General features: G+C 43.6%; 1 long non-coding RNA gene across 1 annotated transcript in view; it reads left to right on the top strand.

Annotated features, from left to right (window-relative positions):
• Window positions 1-236: 236 nt before the first annotated feature.
• Window positions 237-15,881, top strand: part of LOC131482639 (uncharacterized) — a 306,389-nt gene continuing 290,744 nt past the window's right edge. The window contains exon 1 of the long non-coding RNA XR_009247186.1: window positions 237-379. This is a non-coding gene — a long non-coding RNA (uncharacterized LOC131482639). The remainder of the gene's footprint in view (window positions 380-15,881) is intronic.

Genomic DNA, 15,881 nt, shown 5'->3' with positions numbered 1-15,881 from the left:
ATCATTCCAAGAGGCAAACGCACAGGTACTGATCTGCCAAGCTCAATTTCCTTTTGCTTAAATGTTAGATGGATTTAGGTTATTGTTCCAGGAAGTAGTGATCCAGGGAGGAATTAGTGTTCTAAGAGGACTGGGGTCTTGTTAAAATAGTAATAGGAGAACGTGTGCTGTCATCTAAGGCCATAGGCTGTGGTCTAACCCAGTTTGCCCCTTTCTTCCTCTCCTCAGGTTTGGTTATTTGAATCTTGCTTACATTGGAGCTTCCAAGATGCTCATGTTCTGCAAGAGAAGCTTGGGTATATGGTGTCCCCAGATCTGCTAGAAATCCACACACTTGATGTGCTTGGTTCCGGGCTTCCATGTCATCATTGTGTTGCAGGTAGGCAAGTTGGGTCTGTTTGGTGGGAGGTGACTGGGGAAACAAATCATGGTGCATAAATCTGGGTCCTAGAGCAGTTTGATCAATTTCTGGAGAACAGCTGTTGTGATCTCACTGTGTTTCTTCTTGTTCTGCAGAGTGGGCATGTTCTCAAATTGTGGAAAGCAAGTTAAAATTAGGGAGTTGGTGTGGAGTCATGGAGAACATAAAGAATTGGGAATTAAGGCATACCAAAATTTGCTGGTTGATCTTAACTATGCCACTTTCTGATCGTATGCTTTGGACACATTGTTCAACATATTGTGTTCTAGGTTTACCCTTTTATAAGATAACTGTACTGCCCGCTTGTCTTTCTCATAAGATTACCAGGTAGAAAAGTAAGGTTCTAATTTTAAATTTTGAGCAGAAAAAAATTATTAATTCTCTATTGGTCGTGTACACCAGGTAGTTTACCTACATCTACACTGAATTTCACAATCAGTAACTGAAGTAGATACCTTTGAAGGGTAATACCATCACTCCTGCTTCGCAAATACAGAAAGAGATATTCAGACAGGTTAAGACATTGGGAGAAGGTCACACAGCTGCTAAGTAGAAAACCAGGCTACTAATTACAGTGAGCCAGAGGGAATTAAGGATTTGCCCTTGCCTTTGAGTATGCACATAATGATTTTACCTCTGTGTGTCTAACTCGATGGTTCTCAGCTTACTGTAATTATACCCTGTTGGGGAAAACAGGGGACGTCTAGAGACATGTTTGATGGCCACAGCTGGGGAAGAGGTCAACTAAGGATTTCTGCAGGGTAGGGTTGCCCAACATCTCAAGTGCAAAGGATGGCCTCCACACAAAGAGTGTTCTAGTCCCAAGTGTCAGTAGTGTTGAGGTTGGGAAATCCTGGGCTGTGGGAAATAAGAGGATGTATTTCTTCTGATTTCACACCTATTTTCTCCATCGCATTTGTTTACTTTTTAAAAATTGTAAATGTACTACTTTTTTAGTTTATTCCATGCATGAGAATGGAAACTTTCTAAGGCTGGAGACATTTCCCTATTTGCCAAGTGCTTGGAATCAGACCCATGCTTTGTAGTGGAACAGTAAGTAGTTGTTGTATAAAGCCGTAAATGCAAGATTAATTTTATGGTGAGAGCTTGGGGCTCACTGGCTACAGGGGAAGACAGCAGTAATCTCAGATCTAGGGTGAAAGGTGAGTGGTCACCTCTGTCCCTCTCAGGACTTTTGCCTTGAAGCCTGGCCTGGAGACAAAGCTGGAGCTCAGAACATCAACAGGTGGCTTTCTGAATGGAGAAGTGCTGCTTCTGGTGCAACCTGTTGTTGTCTCACTAGGAGGCACTGTGCTCCTGGATTTCATTTCTTAGGTTTTCTTTCTTTTTAAAAAATTATTTATTTATTTACTTTAAAGATGTATTTTTACTTGAAAGGCATAAGACAGATCTTCCATCCAGTTGGATCCATTCAAAGCCAGATGCTTCATCTGGGTCTCCCATGTGGATGCAGGACCCAAGCACTTGCGCCATCCTCTGCTGCTGTCCCAGGCACATTAGAAGGGAGCTGCATTATAAATGAAGCAGCCAGTACATGAACTGGCACCCTTATGGGATACTGGCAATGCTGGCAGAGGCTTAACTTACTGTGCAAAATGCCAGCCCCATCCAGAACATATTAAAAATTTCTAAATTTTCTTTTTAATATTATTAATATTATTTAACAGTATTATTTACTCCCAATGTCTTAACCTGTCTGAATATTATTTAATATTCAATATTATTTAATATTGAGACAGATGTATGCCTGTGTGGGTGTCTGATTAGGGTAGAGAGATTCAGGTGTGGAGGAAAGAGGATGGGACATGTTTCAGTTATTTTTTTTCCTGTGTCCACAGGGGATAAGGGAGAGGGGGCCTCATTTCTTGGGTTTTCAAGTCCTGTGGGCTTCTGTGGAGGTGTCAAGGAGATAACTTGCAATTGAAAGCAGTCAGCTTGACTCAGATTAGAGAGTATTACACAGATCAGCTGGGAGAGGCAGTTTCCCCTTTTAACAGGGAAAAAATTGTTCTCTCCAGGAAGACTGGTAAAGGAACAAAGGCTTTTGCCAAGCTCTCCAGCTTTCAAATGTGTCTGCCATATTGGCTCTTGACTCCCCTGCCTACTCCTGTGCTTGAGATAAAGAGAAATCTCTCTTTCTATAAGGTGTTCTGCAGGCCTATGACTGACTGATCAAGGTGGTGGTGGGCTGCCTGGTTAAAATAAAAAAAAAAATTCTTTCCTTTAATAATAACTGCGTGTTCTAAGTTTTAAGAATAGAACAGTAAAGTCTACCTCAAATATCATCTTAAGTGCCATGGGGTGAACCTACTTAGCGTAACCAGAGTCCCAGAGTACCTCTTGGGAGGGAAACTTTCTCTTTTAGAAAGATCAGGGAGTGTCTCTGGGAAGATGGAACTAGATCCCATTTTCCTGCTTTGGCATGAAATGGCAAAACACAGCAATAGATCTACTGTTCTATAAGACACAGACAGATTTATAGGTGAAAAAGTAGGGTAGGAGGTGGAATAGGTAGGATTGGGCTGCAGAAAGAGCAGGAGGAAATGATTGTGGGGTAGGATGGCATCAGGGTTGCTGGAAAAGAATCTTCTATTCCTGTCACTCTTAACCCTAAGTCATGTGTGGTGTGAACTGTCCTAGAAGGGCAGAGGAAGGCTGAAGAGACCATGAAACCAGCAATGTCTCAGGAAGGGGCTGCTCTCTCAGTCTTGGTCTCCAAATAAAATGGCACAGAACAAACCTGATGCCTGCCTGTGACAGATGTGTAGACTGAGTGAGACACAAATGTTGACACCAAGACTTTTGGGTTCACTTATTACCTTAGTACAATTTGTGCATTCTGACTGATGCAACTCATTTATGTGTTTTAAAGGTAAGAAAGTTAAGGAACTTCCCCTAGCTTGGATAAATGTTTGTGAAAACCATTTACTTTTTATTCCTCATTTGAGGAGGAGGGTAAGGTCAAAGTTCTGTTCTGGGTTCAGTGTGAAAAACAAAATACTTGCTGTTGATGGCTATGTGTAGTGACCTAATATATACCCCCAAAAGAGGCATTCACCTTGGAATATGTGGGCTGGTAAAATTCTCAGTGTGTGTCATCATGACATCTGCTGATCTATCATTCCTTCTCTACCTGTTTGTGATCAATTATTCAAGATCTTTTAAGGTCCAAATTAACTGGATGCCATTTTATGATGAATAATAGATGAAACAAGAGCCTTACTTACAAAAAAAAAAGGACCTAAGAGTTGGGGGTAGAGTGGGGGAGTGCTAATCATCTCAAAAGCACTCTCTCCATGACCAAACATAGAATAAGTGATGGTTGAGCTCTTTATGACCTTCTTTACAGTGACTCCTAAATCCGTTCTGCCGGCTGTGATGCTCCTTTCTGGATCTATAAAATAGTTCCCTAGTCCCTTTCGATGAATGGCATGACTTGGAAATTGGCTGTGGAAAGAAGTGTTGCAGGTTGAGATGTAATTCCGTAGACAGAAGGGAGCCATTGAAGTTTTTGAACTTTGGCCATCATATGGGATCAGTTCCATGTTGGACAATGTTGGCAACAGTATAGAGGGAGAAACTGGAGGGAGAGAGACCAGGTAGGTTGTCCATAAAATGATTCTGCTGAAGGGTGCTCCCACCCTGCTCTGAGGTAGAGGGAGTGAACAGAAGGGGAAGGTCGGCTGTGGACCTCTCAGGGACGGGGGGGCCAGATGTGCCTGCTCCTGGCCCTCTGCACTCAGTGAGATGCTTGCACCAGGCCAAGTCGTGGCAAGGATGTGAGGCTGAGAGCATGCACTCTGAAATTGCCCTAAGACTCTGAAACAAGGACAGCCCCATGGGAATTCATAGCTTGAGCCAGCATTTTCCTGCAGAGCTGCAGAACAAGGTCAGGTCAGCGGAGCTCTCTGCCCAAAGTTCACAGAGACCCTTGCCACCTTTGCCAGCCTCTAGTTGAGCTCTTTGTTCTCTCCGGTTCTGTCCCATGATGCTCACCCATCGCAAAATTGCTGCTCCCTCACACCTCCTCCTCTTTTGTAAAGGCAAGAAAATTGTTTTAATGTTGTTTGCAACCCATGCAGAAAAAATATTTCCCAGCAGGTGTTCCTGAGCATTAAGCAGGTTTTGCTGCAGTCCCCTCCACACATCACTTTAACAGCCACTCCAGCAAATTGCTTAGTCCACTAATTCTCATTTCCCTTGCTGCCTGCATTAAACTAAGAAAAGAAAATAAAGATGATTAAAGGCTCCTTCCCTTGATTATTATTTTTTTTTTTTTAAAAAGGGGGCATGATGTATTTTGGAGAAAAGGGAATATGCTGAGGTTCTGGTATAAACCATTATGCAAATCAGTACCTCCCCTCAAAAGGTTCATGTTCAGGTTCCTCAGACATGTTCAGCATGCAGCCTGGGAGGAAAATTGAAAGTGGTAGGCCTTAAGATTTGATTTTGCATCAAGTTGTGAAGATATAGAGCACAGTTTCTGGAGACTGGAGGGATTCCTGCAGTTGTTATCGGAGACAGCTCCCTCCTATTATCTGTCAGGGCTAGTATTCATGCAGGATCTCACATACTTGCTTGTTGCCATATGAATGAAATTCTTTGGACTGTGGAAGACAGACACCCATAGAAATCTGGCTGAAGAAAGAAGATATGGGATCATAAAGGCATTGGGATTTTCATGGGAATGCAATAAAAGGAAATGTGATGTCATCTTGTTTCTCAGTGCCAGGGACTGAAATTGAGGAGATGTGTAGGAAAGTCAGTAGTGGGTGTTTGTGGACCTGTGCTCTGGATCTTCCCTGTTAATTCAACTTAGATCTTTTCATCTCTGCTTCCACTGTGTCACCATCCACTATCATCTATGCTCCAATTTTTCTCTTTTCTTTCCTTCAGTTCTTGTGCTCAGGGTTTCTGTTGCCTTATGTATCTTCTCCTAGAGGCTTGATCGTCCTCCTTTGTTTCCTATTTCACAATGCCAAGACTGATAAAATGTTTTATTCTTTTGTGAACTTGGTATTTCGACTAACACCTGCATGGACACGCCTGGGATACAGATGTGTCACCCTGGTCTAGCCTGAGTCACTGGAAGGCAGTGGTGGAGGCCAGAGGCCTGCAATGTTCCTTTATTGGGAATGTGTCTATGGGTAACCTGGCCAATAAGCAAAAGCCAGAAAATCTCTCTCATATGGGCTAATTAAAACCACTGCGTCAAAATGTAAGTGATGTTCAAATTCACATTTAAACAATTGACCTTACATTTCTCTATGGTTGTAATGAGCCTTGCAATTTATCAGAGAGGACTTACCATCTTTTTATAAAAACTTAAAAAGCATAAATTAGGCTAATGGAAAATTTGCTTGAGCATGACAAAGTCAATCGGAGTATGAAGTCATATTTGAATTATTTTGCCGCTAGTTTGTGCCTCAGTATGACAGTAGTACCTCCTCTTAGACTGAATTCATACACTATGTAATACCTTGCAGGGGAAATCTTAAACTCTGTATCATCTCTGTCTCTTTTCTCTAGCTTTGGTCTTTAAATATTGCTTTCAGTTCACAGAAATCTTTGTACTTAGTATTCTTTGTCCCTTTCCTGTAACACACAGTAATCTTTGCTACTTGGAAGAAGAGAGGATATGTGTTCACACATTCTAAGTGCTCGGTGTATTAACTGTCCCTGGCTGAAAACTCCAAGACTTCTAAGAAAAAGGGATTCTTGGAATGTCTAGGAGCTGCCTTTGGGTCCAGGAGACCTTAATTCATCCAGGGCACTGGTTGTTAGCATTCTCGCTAGCTTTAATCTAGACATGAAACACGATGGGGTGTCAATGCGGTGCTTAAAGGACTTTGAACTGCAGTACATGGAAGCTGAGATGTGCTTTACTCAGTGTGGCCTTGTGGAGTTGGGGGTGCAAGGCTGGGTGGTGGGGTTTTACTCTTAACAACTGTAGTGTTAAAAGGTTATCAGGGGCCCAGCGGTGTGGCCTAGTGTCTAAGGTCCTCGCCTTGAACGCCCCGGGATCCCATATGGGTGCCGGTTCTAATCCCGGCAGCTCCACTTCCCATCCAGCTCCCTGCTTGTGGCCTGGGAAAGCATTCAAGGACAGCCCAAAGCCTTGGGACTCTGCACCCGTGTGGGAGACCTGGAAGAAATTCCTGGATCCTGGCTTCAGATCGGCATAGCATTGGCCGTTGCACTCACATGGGGAGTGAGTCATTGGACGGAAGATCTTTATCATTGTCTCTCCTCCTCTCTGTGTATCTGACTTTCCAATCAAAATAAAATAAATTTTAAAAAAAGGTGATCAGGGATAAATAGTAAATTAGTGTCTAGAGGTGAGACTAGTTAAGCATATAATAGTAGTAGGAATACAAGAGTGCTGAGTAGTGATAAGGTAGCCTTTCAACTGTTAGCCTAACTGCTATATTTGGCTTCTGTAATCATTGCTTAGCTTTGCTGCATAAAGAATGGGACGATGCCAGGATAGACCCAAGGTCAGAGAGTAGACCTAAGTTTCACTTCACTCCAAAGTTTCACTTTTCTCGGAATGAGAGTGGGCAGTGGGGAACAGTCTTGGGAGCTGGGCCAATCATATGCATGTTCGCAAGTGATCTGACTAAAACAAGAACTGCTTTCTGGGGATGTGTTGTACTTGTCTAGAAGGGAATAAAAACAGTCTGCGAGAGACAAGTGGGGTCCTTGTCAAGACTCCACTGTGATGGATGAGACATGGACCCTAGCTCGAGCTAGCAATAAAGTTTCTTTGCTTTTGCATTGTTGCGTGTGGAACTTGTCTGTCCGTGGTTCAGGGATCTTTTGGACCTAACAGCCTCTGTGTCTTAACATAGGTGCAAAGCTCTTCTGCCAGAGGTCTCTGTATGCAGGGCTCATTTGGGCCAGCCAAGCAGTTATGTGTGTGTAGGGGTGTGGGTGGGGGGATCTTCAGACCTTGAACTTGCCTTGCTGACTTCTTACCCAGGCTGTATCTCCTGGTACCCAATCAGTACACTGACTGCAGAGAAGTCCCTCCATTAGCAAGCAGGAAGCAAGCCCCAGCTGGGCTGCTAGTGACAGGTCTGTGCTTTGTGAAAGACCAGACCTTTTGGAGAAAACCCAGACAAATGCTCCAAAGAGCTCCAACCACTCACTCTCTTAGTACTTGTGTCTGCTGCTGGCTCTGAAATGTCCAAAACACACAGACCCCTCCTCCTGGCCAGCCCATGATGCAGGCACAAAAGCTAGGATTCCCTCCTCCTTGCTGATTCTATAGGTGAAGCTTCCACCAGTTTTACCTTGTTGTCATTGCTCCTTCTCCCTGCCCCCACTCCAACCCTGCTCCGAAGTCTTCAGGAAGAGACAGAACGGGCTTCAGGATGAGCCCTCTGTATGGCACCAAGGCCCTGACCTTGCACTTGGACATTCTGGAAGCTTCTTTCTTTGATGTCACTTCTCATTACCTAAACAGGCAAGTGCAATCTTGTTCCAGGCCTCAGTTTCCTCAAATAGGAATCAATGCAACTGAATACGTTGGGTGTTTAAGTGGCCAAATATCTGAAGTCATTTTATTTTAAAAAAGATTTATTTATTTTTATTTGAAGGGTGGAGTTATGGAGAGAAAAGGAGAGAGAGGGAGAGAGAGAGACAGAGAGAGAGAGAGAGAGAGAGAGGGAGAAAGAGAGAAAGAGAGAAGTGAGAGGAGATCCTGCATCCACTGGTTCACTCCCGAAACGACCACAGTGGCCAGAGCTGTACTTGTATGAAGCCAGGAGCTTTGTCTGGGTTTCCCATGTTTGTGCAGGAACCCAAGTTTTGGCCCATCCTTTGCTGCTTTCCCAGTCTATCAGAAGGGAGCTAGATTAGAAGTGGTGCAACCAAGACTCAAACCAGTGTCCATATGGAATGTTGGCACTGCAGGTGGAGGCTTAGCATACTATACCACTATATACACCACTCCCTCCCTCCCCACTATCCTCCCCCCCCTCCCTGGTCCAAGATCTGTAAGGTTTTTAATTCGACTTCACCACTTTAGAGTTTCTTCTTTGTTCCTCCTCTATCTGCTGTTTACTCTTTCTTTTCCTCTTGGCTCTCCCTTGGATGGTCACTAGTTCCAAAAGTGTGTAAGTATGAGAGAAAGCATAAAACATAATTGAGAAGAGTGGACAGGAGATGGAGACCTTTGGGGTTTGGGGACTAGAGTTTCCAAGGACCAGCTGTGTGACCTTGAGCAAGTTTCCATTTTCCTGATTTTTAAACTAAGGCTGAAGTCACAGGTGGGGCCAGGGCTGCCCATGGGAAGGAAGAGTGGAGCTTGCTCTGCAAGGCACCCAGCTGTTGAGATAGAGGTGCCCTGGACAGCATCTATTGTCATTTTTGGAGGATACAGAAAACAGGCACAGGAAATGAAGAACAGAGAAAAAAAGGGCAAGAGCCCTAGGGAAAAGAGGGAAGAAAACTGAGGTATGTGATTTTCAATAGTAAGGCCACTGCGCCTGTTGTTTTGTACCCAGCTGGCACTACAATAGGGAGCTTTAACCTTTGCAGGTGATAAGAGACTGTGTGTGCAGACCTCAGCAGTCATCCCAGGCCACCTGGAAACAGCAGGGGTCCTTGCTGGCATAATAGTACCTGCAGAGTGTAACAGAATTTTCATTGTTCAGAGGTGAAGGCCTTAGGATGCTGTGTCTTTATTTAGGAATTACTACAGCAATTCATTCTGAAACTGGATACTGAATTTGACAGAGAGATCTTAGGGTAGCAGGTCCCTGTGTGTGGCTCAGAGCATCAGAAATGCTCTTGGGGTTTATTAAAATGAGAGTCTGGGACCCAAGTCACACCTAGTAAAGCACCTTGGGTGCATGATGTGCATATGCCTTCATCCTTAGCAAGTTTCTGTGTGGTGGTGGTTATACACATCGAGACCATAGTTGTGATTGCTTTAGAATGTGAAGAACCTTACAGTGGTGTTTGACTCTCTGTTCTGGTTCCCTTCTAATGCAGGCTGTGACATGTACAAAGATGAATAGCAAAAGAGTCATAGGACTTGACATGGCAATTCAGCCTATGCAGAATTTCTTTTAAATACTAAGTTGTTTGAAATGCAGAGTTAGAGGGAGAGAAAGATATTTTGTATCTGCTGGTTCCTCCCTTAAATGGCAGCAAGAGCCAGGGTTAGGCAGGTTGGAAAACAGGAGCCCAGAATTCCATCGGCATTGTCCACATGGGTGGCAGCACCCAAGCACATGGGCCATCATCCCCCACTTTCTCAGGCGTATTAGCAGGGAGTGGAATCAGAAGTGGAACAGCTGGGACTTGAACTAAGAACAACATGGAATGTCAGCACCACAGGCAGCAGCTTAGCCACAGCCCTGGACCCAAGAAATTCTCAATAATTACAGTTATCTCTTGTTCTCAAAGTGTGATTCTTGGACCAGCTGCTTCAGTATCAAAGGGAATCCTTGTAACTCTGTGTGGTCCTGGGGGGCGGCCCAGCCAGGCCGGATCCGAGAACGAGGACTCAGCATGCCAAGACCACCGCTGCAAGGCAGTGAGGGGGTCCCTGGCTGTGGGCAGCCAGTGCACCAAATGGTGCCAGGCTCTGCCTGCTGGCCGCCCGGCGGCGAGCTTCGGAGTTTTTATTAGCAGAAATAGCTGCTTAGGGCCACCCTTAAATAAGGCCAGCCTTTGTGTAGGTGAGAGATAATTTTCTGTGTATTCCCAGTAATAGTAACCATAAACACTAGGGCAAGAGTGGGACAGAGACCTGAATGTTTGAATGAGAGCACCCATAAGAACTATTAGAGCCAGACTGATCCACCAAACAAACCAGGACCCAGAAGCTTGAGAGGCCTAGTAGGGAGATAGTGGGCACCTCCTTCGTAGTTTCTTTTAGGAGCCCCACAATTGAGCTTTCGGTCTCTGGAAGATAAGCATCAAATGACAGAGGACAGAACAAGTCAATCGACCACCTCAGCTGTGTGTTGACAATGAAAAAATCGGGCAACTGGAGACTATATGATGGACAATGTCAATCAGTGGATTCTCCATTGACCGCATAGTGTCTAGAGTGGTGAGACTGGCAACAATACAGTTCTGTAGAACTATCAAAACCACTTTTGCCGGCTCTGCCTTTGGACCGGAGATGGTCTCCCCAAGAAACTGATGGACATTTTTGAACGGTGGGATGCGGGTCTTCTTGCCTGGTGGATGCGTGCATTGGGGGAATCCCAGCTGAATTTGGTCCGTGGTGGTGCAACAAGGTTGAGGAATACATTATGGTGGTGGTAGGGGAGAATCTCAGGGCCTATAGAACCATGACACATAATGCAATGTAATTAAAAAAAAAAACACAAAGGGAATCCTTGTAGAAATGCAGATTCCTAGGCCAGGGCCATGAGTCAGAGGTGGATTTACTTAAATGGCAAATGGGTGGGGCTTTTGTTCTAAGGAGGTTTTTTTTTTTTTAGATTTCCTGGATGATTCTGGGCAGTGGTTCTCATACTTGAAGTACTTAAGAATTACCTACGACGTGTTTTAAAGCACAGACCTGGCCCTAGAATTTGTGATTCAGTAGCCCTGAGGTGGCTGCAAGTTCCAGGGCTACTGGGAGCAGGGAGAGCAATAGATATTCCTTTTGGGTATTATTTTCTGTGCCCTTGATAGCTGATGTGTCTGTATTTGCTGCTCAGCATCATGCTGTGTGCTTGAAGGAAGGGGGCAGCGCTCTGTTGTACACCTGCCTTGACTGACCCCATATTCTGCATTCGGCACAGGAGTTTATTGGCCTCTGCCTGGTTTCCCCTTCCCTGAGCTGTTGTTCTGCCACTGTCTGAAGATAGTAAGCTCCAGACAGTACGGGGGCTTACTTTGTTTCAAATCTCCCAGGGATCATTGTGGCCATGGCCTGATAGTCTGTGTCTGCAAGACTCTTGTTTCATAAATCTTACTTCTGTCTTGGTTAAGCAGGAGGGGAAAATCCATTCTCTCTCAGTGTCTCTGGCTGAAGCAGCATTACAGGGTACACTGATGACAGATTGCTGCCAACTGTTGGGGGAGAAGCAGGTGGAAGCAGAAGGGAGGGATGAAACTTGGTAATGAGCTGGGGTGCTGTTGTGGCATCTGGGGGAACAGCTGACTGAGACCCTGGCGAGAGGAAGGGAGGTGTAGGTGGGCGGAAGCAGAGGGCTCGGAGTGTCGCATTGGGAGGCACTGTTTTGTAGGAGTTCTATGGAATGTTTGTCTTTATAAACCTGCCCATCTTACCTGTTGTTTACTAACAAATTGAATTTAGACTGCCTATTAGATTATGAACTTGATGGGGGTAGCTCAGCCATGTTCACTGGTTTATGTTCAGACTTTCATATGATGTAAAGTAAGAATCGGTAAGAATCTAGTGTATATGAACAGATTCTTTGTCATGATCCTCTTTCTTCGATCAGCTGCCTTTTAGACTTTTTTCAGATTGTTCACAGATTCTTATTTCACTAACCACTCATTTTTAGAAATTACTTAGGACCAGCACTGTCCAGGGTGTGCTAAAAATTGATAAACTGCCTTGCATGCACTGGGATCCCGTATGGGTGCCAGTTCATGTCCTGGCTGCTCCACTTCCCATCCAGCTCCCTGCTTGTGGTCTGGGAAAGCAGTTGAGGACGGCCCAAAGCTTTCCATCTATGTAGGAGACCTGAAGGAAGCTCTTAGCTCCTAGATTCAGATAGGCTTAGCTCCAGCTGTTGCAGCCACTTGGAGAGTAAACCAATGGATGGAAGATCTTTCTTTCTGTCTCCTCTCTCTATATCTGACTTCCCAATAGAATAAATAAGTAAATAGATCTTTTTAAAAAATCATAAATTCAGACTCTATATTACCTGAGTTTGTGTCTTGAAAAATCACTCATGGATTTTTCTTTTATAGCTGATCACATATGTATTCTCTGTTGCTATATGCAACTAGCAATAAAAAGATAAGAACAATTGTTTCAGTAATAGCTATCTATATTTAAGCTTGACCTTGATGACTTCCAATGTCTCCTAATATAAAATTCTGCTGGCAGGATGGGACCCTGTTTTAATACCTAACCACACTGTTTTTCTGAATAATTTAATGCTTGTCCCACCAAGGGAGTGTTTCCAAGTTCAGGTCAATATCTTTGCAGGTGAGCCTGTCAGTCTGTCTGGGTGTCTGTCTCTTTCACCAGCTGACATTTTAAGATCACATTTGTTATTTATGAAGTCTACCATATAATTCCACAAAAACCCAAAATTAATTCTGGTGGGAGCAGGTTGTGGAAATCGGGAAGAGGAAAGCTGGGGAGGCTATTTATTCTGGGGCAGAGGAGGTGGATGTTACAACCAATTAGGGGAAACAGGGTTCAAAACACCTGAGGGCACCAGGGTGGAAGGCTTTGTGTTCAGGGATTTGAGCATTTTCACAATGGGTCAGTAACTCATAGGGCAGGTTACCCTAGGCGGCTGGGAGAAGGGAGGGACAGAGACAGATTTTGGGAATTATTTCCATAGCCCTTTGCCTGTTGGACGCAAGAGTGAGGAGGGAGTTGCTGTGCTGGTTGTCCTGAGATACTGCATGGCAGGTGGCTGATGACACTTGAGAAAGTAATCGCAGACCAGGAAATGTGGACATGCTCCTTTGCCTTTCTGAACTGTACCTTTGGTGCATTCTCTTTTAAATGTGATGTTTGTATTCATGCTGAGTGCTTCATAGAATGCTTCACAAGCACTTGTTTATTTGATATAGTGATTGTGATGTAGGTAGCAAAAGTAATGTTATCACCATTTTTAATGAAGCACTAATCTCTTCCTTCATATTTTTAGTTTGAGAGAGGAAATAGTGGTCCTAGGGACCCTGTCCTAAGTCAGAACAAGAACCTGAGAATTCTAGCCTGTAACCTGGATGTCTTTTTCTGTGCCTCTTTCAGCACTTTTCTGTTGCTCTATACAGCATGGAGTAAAAAGTCATAAGGAGGAAGAACTCATTTTGCATTGGTTGGGAGACTGCTACCACTTAACTCTAACATTTGTCTACAGAGAGAGAGGGGTTGTAAGGACCCAAATCAAGATGATAAGGCACGTTTCCTATTGTCAGTTTTGTGTTCTGTGTTAACCCATTTTAGACACTTTCTCATTCAATCCTGAAAATGAGCTGTTGAAGTTGATCCTGTCATAATCATTTTAATTGAAAAAGTATTTGTAGTGTTATAATTTATGATTTGTGCTGCTAAAATTTATAGCTGAAGGGTTACTGGATTGTTTCTGAGAAGCCAGTGACTGGTTGAATAAGGATCTGCATCTCTTTTCATTTTGAACTTTGTCACAGTATGTTACTTGGTAGATGCCAAGTAAGTTTCATGGACTCATTGACTGATTGAAGGGTAAAGGAATAGAGTTGAACTGTTCTGGTTCAGTGCCTCATGGGCAGAAATTAGCATGTCTATTTTGGAATGGTCAGTTTATAGGTTCTTTCATGAATAATGGTGGTTGTTGCATGACCTTGATCCTGTCTGTAAAGTAGCTTTAGCAGTTCCACAGGGGTTAGATGGGCCCTTCCTCTTGAAGGTAAAAATATTTCTACTTGAGATTGTTCTTGTACTTGTGATGTCAATAATAACTTACATCCTAGATCTGAATAAAGTTAATAAGGCAATGGTATTGTTTATAAAGTCAAAGTAGGGAGAAAACCAAGGTCACACTGTCACTTCATATTAAACCCCAGGCATTTTCTCCCAGTTTGTTTAGATTGAGCTGTGCTCTCTTTTTAGATGAAACATGTTACCATTGGAATTAGAATTCCATCTACTACTTGCAGTCTCCATGCAGTTTTGGTTTTAAGTTCTGTAATGTAGTCATTTCCTAAGACAGTATCTAAGTCATAGAGAATCCCCAGGATTCTACTTAAAGGAAAAGATAGTCCATTTATTTCAGTGTCTGAAAGATTTTAACAGTCTGTAAAATTGTTCAATTGGAAAACAAAGGAACCCAACCAATGGAAATCACTGGTCAATTACATTGATAAAGACATAACACCTCTCGTGGGACTCTTATATGGGTGACAGGGAGTCAGGTACTGAGGCTGTCTTCCGCTTCTTTCTCTGATGCATTAGCAGGGAGGTTGGTCAGAAGTGGAACAGCTGGAACTTGAACCAGTGCTCCAATATGGAATGCCAGCATCTCACGTTAATGGTGTAACCCATGTACCACAATACCGACCCCAGGAATCTTTTATGACTAAAATAAATCAATTTTTATTTCCATTTTTCATGACATTTTTTGAAATACTCCTCATTTCAGGGGTAACCTTTTGCTGTTGTGGTTACTGTCTGTACTTGTTTTATCCATTATGATTCACCTCTGCCGCTGTGGATGTATCTTGCAACATGAATTTTCCTGCATTCTCAGAGGCACCTGTTGAGAATTGAAGGCACAGAGGTCTCCCCCATGGCCTCTAGTGAGCAACTTGCCAGCATACAATACTGTGTTTTGGGGGATAAAAACAGAATAAGGGAACTCAATTTTTTTTAATTGAAAAAGAGTATTTTACATTCTATTGGTGCTGGGAATTTGGTGAACATATGGAATTAGTTTTGTTGTAGTCTAGTGTCACAGCTTTTGGCAGGGGCCTTATCTTTTTCTAATTTCTTTTTTTTTTTTGTCATTTTCTTTTTCCTGCTTTCCCATTAGCTGCCAGCTTATTCTTTGCTCTTTTCCTTACCACTCTCAGAAAATGGAGTACTGTTTTCTGAACAGAAGTCAACACACAGGGTATCCTCTGAGGAGACTCCTATTCTTGCCCTGCCGTCAGTTTGTTTTTTTTTAATTCCTTTTCTTTTCCCTCAGTGTTAAAACCCTGAAAATTTACATAATGCAGCTTAGACAACACAGTTTGTCAAATGGGATGCATTTGGGGAGGAATGTGACTTGGAGAGAGGAGGCCTGTGCCATAAGGAGATGGTATGGGGCGTGGGGGTGTCTGAGGAATAGGCAGCAATCTGGGAAGCCGGGCATTTGATTCCCAATGTGCAGGGGTGACTCAGGTCCAGGGTTTGGGGCAAAATAGACGGGTAGATTCATTATTTGAACTTGTTTCCCTGACTCTGGCCTGATCTGTGTCTTCTCATGTTGATTTAGTTCCTGATTCACTCTAGGGCTTGGGGTAGGGATCCTCCTCTCTGTGTTTCCCATAGTTAGCCCACTCTCTGGCACATAGCAGGTGTTGAATGAATTTCTACTGAATTAAACATTTTCTCTGTGTTACCCATTCCATTGGGCCCTCTAAACTTGGGATTGCCCTTTCTCTTGAGTTCTGATGATTACTGTCCATCTCTCAGCTGACCACTGGGAGGAATAGTTCAGCATTTGCTGTCTTCATTTCAGGAATATGCTAGTTGTTCTGGATTTGACCATCCTGACTTTCTCTAAAACTCAGG

Source organism: Ochotona princeps, chromosome 19, assembly GCF_030435755.1.
Source record: "Ochotona princeps isolate mOchPri1 chromosome 19, mOchPri1.hap1, whole genome shotgun sequence".
Classification (NCBI taxonomy): Eukaryota; Metazoa; Chordata; class Mammalia; order Lagomorpha; family Ochotonidae; genus Ochotona; species Ochotona princeps.
This window is presented reverse-complemented; position numbering and strand designations above follow the sequence as displayed.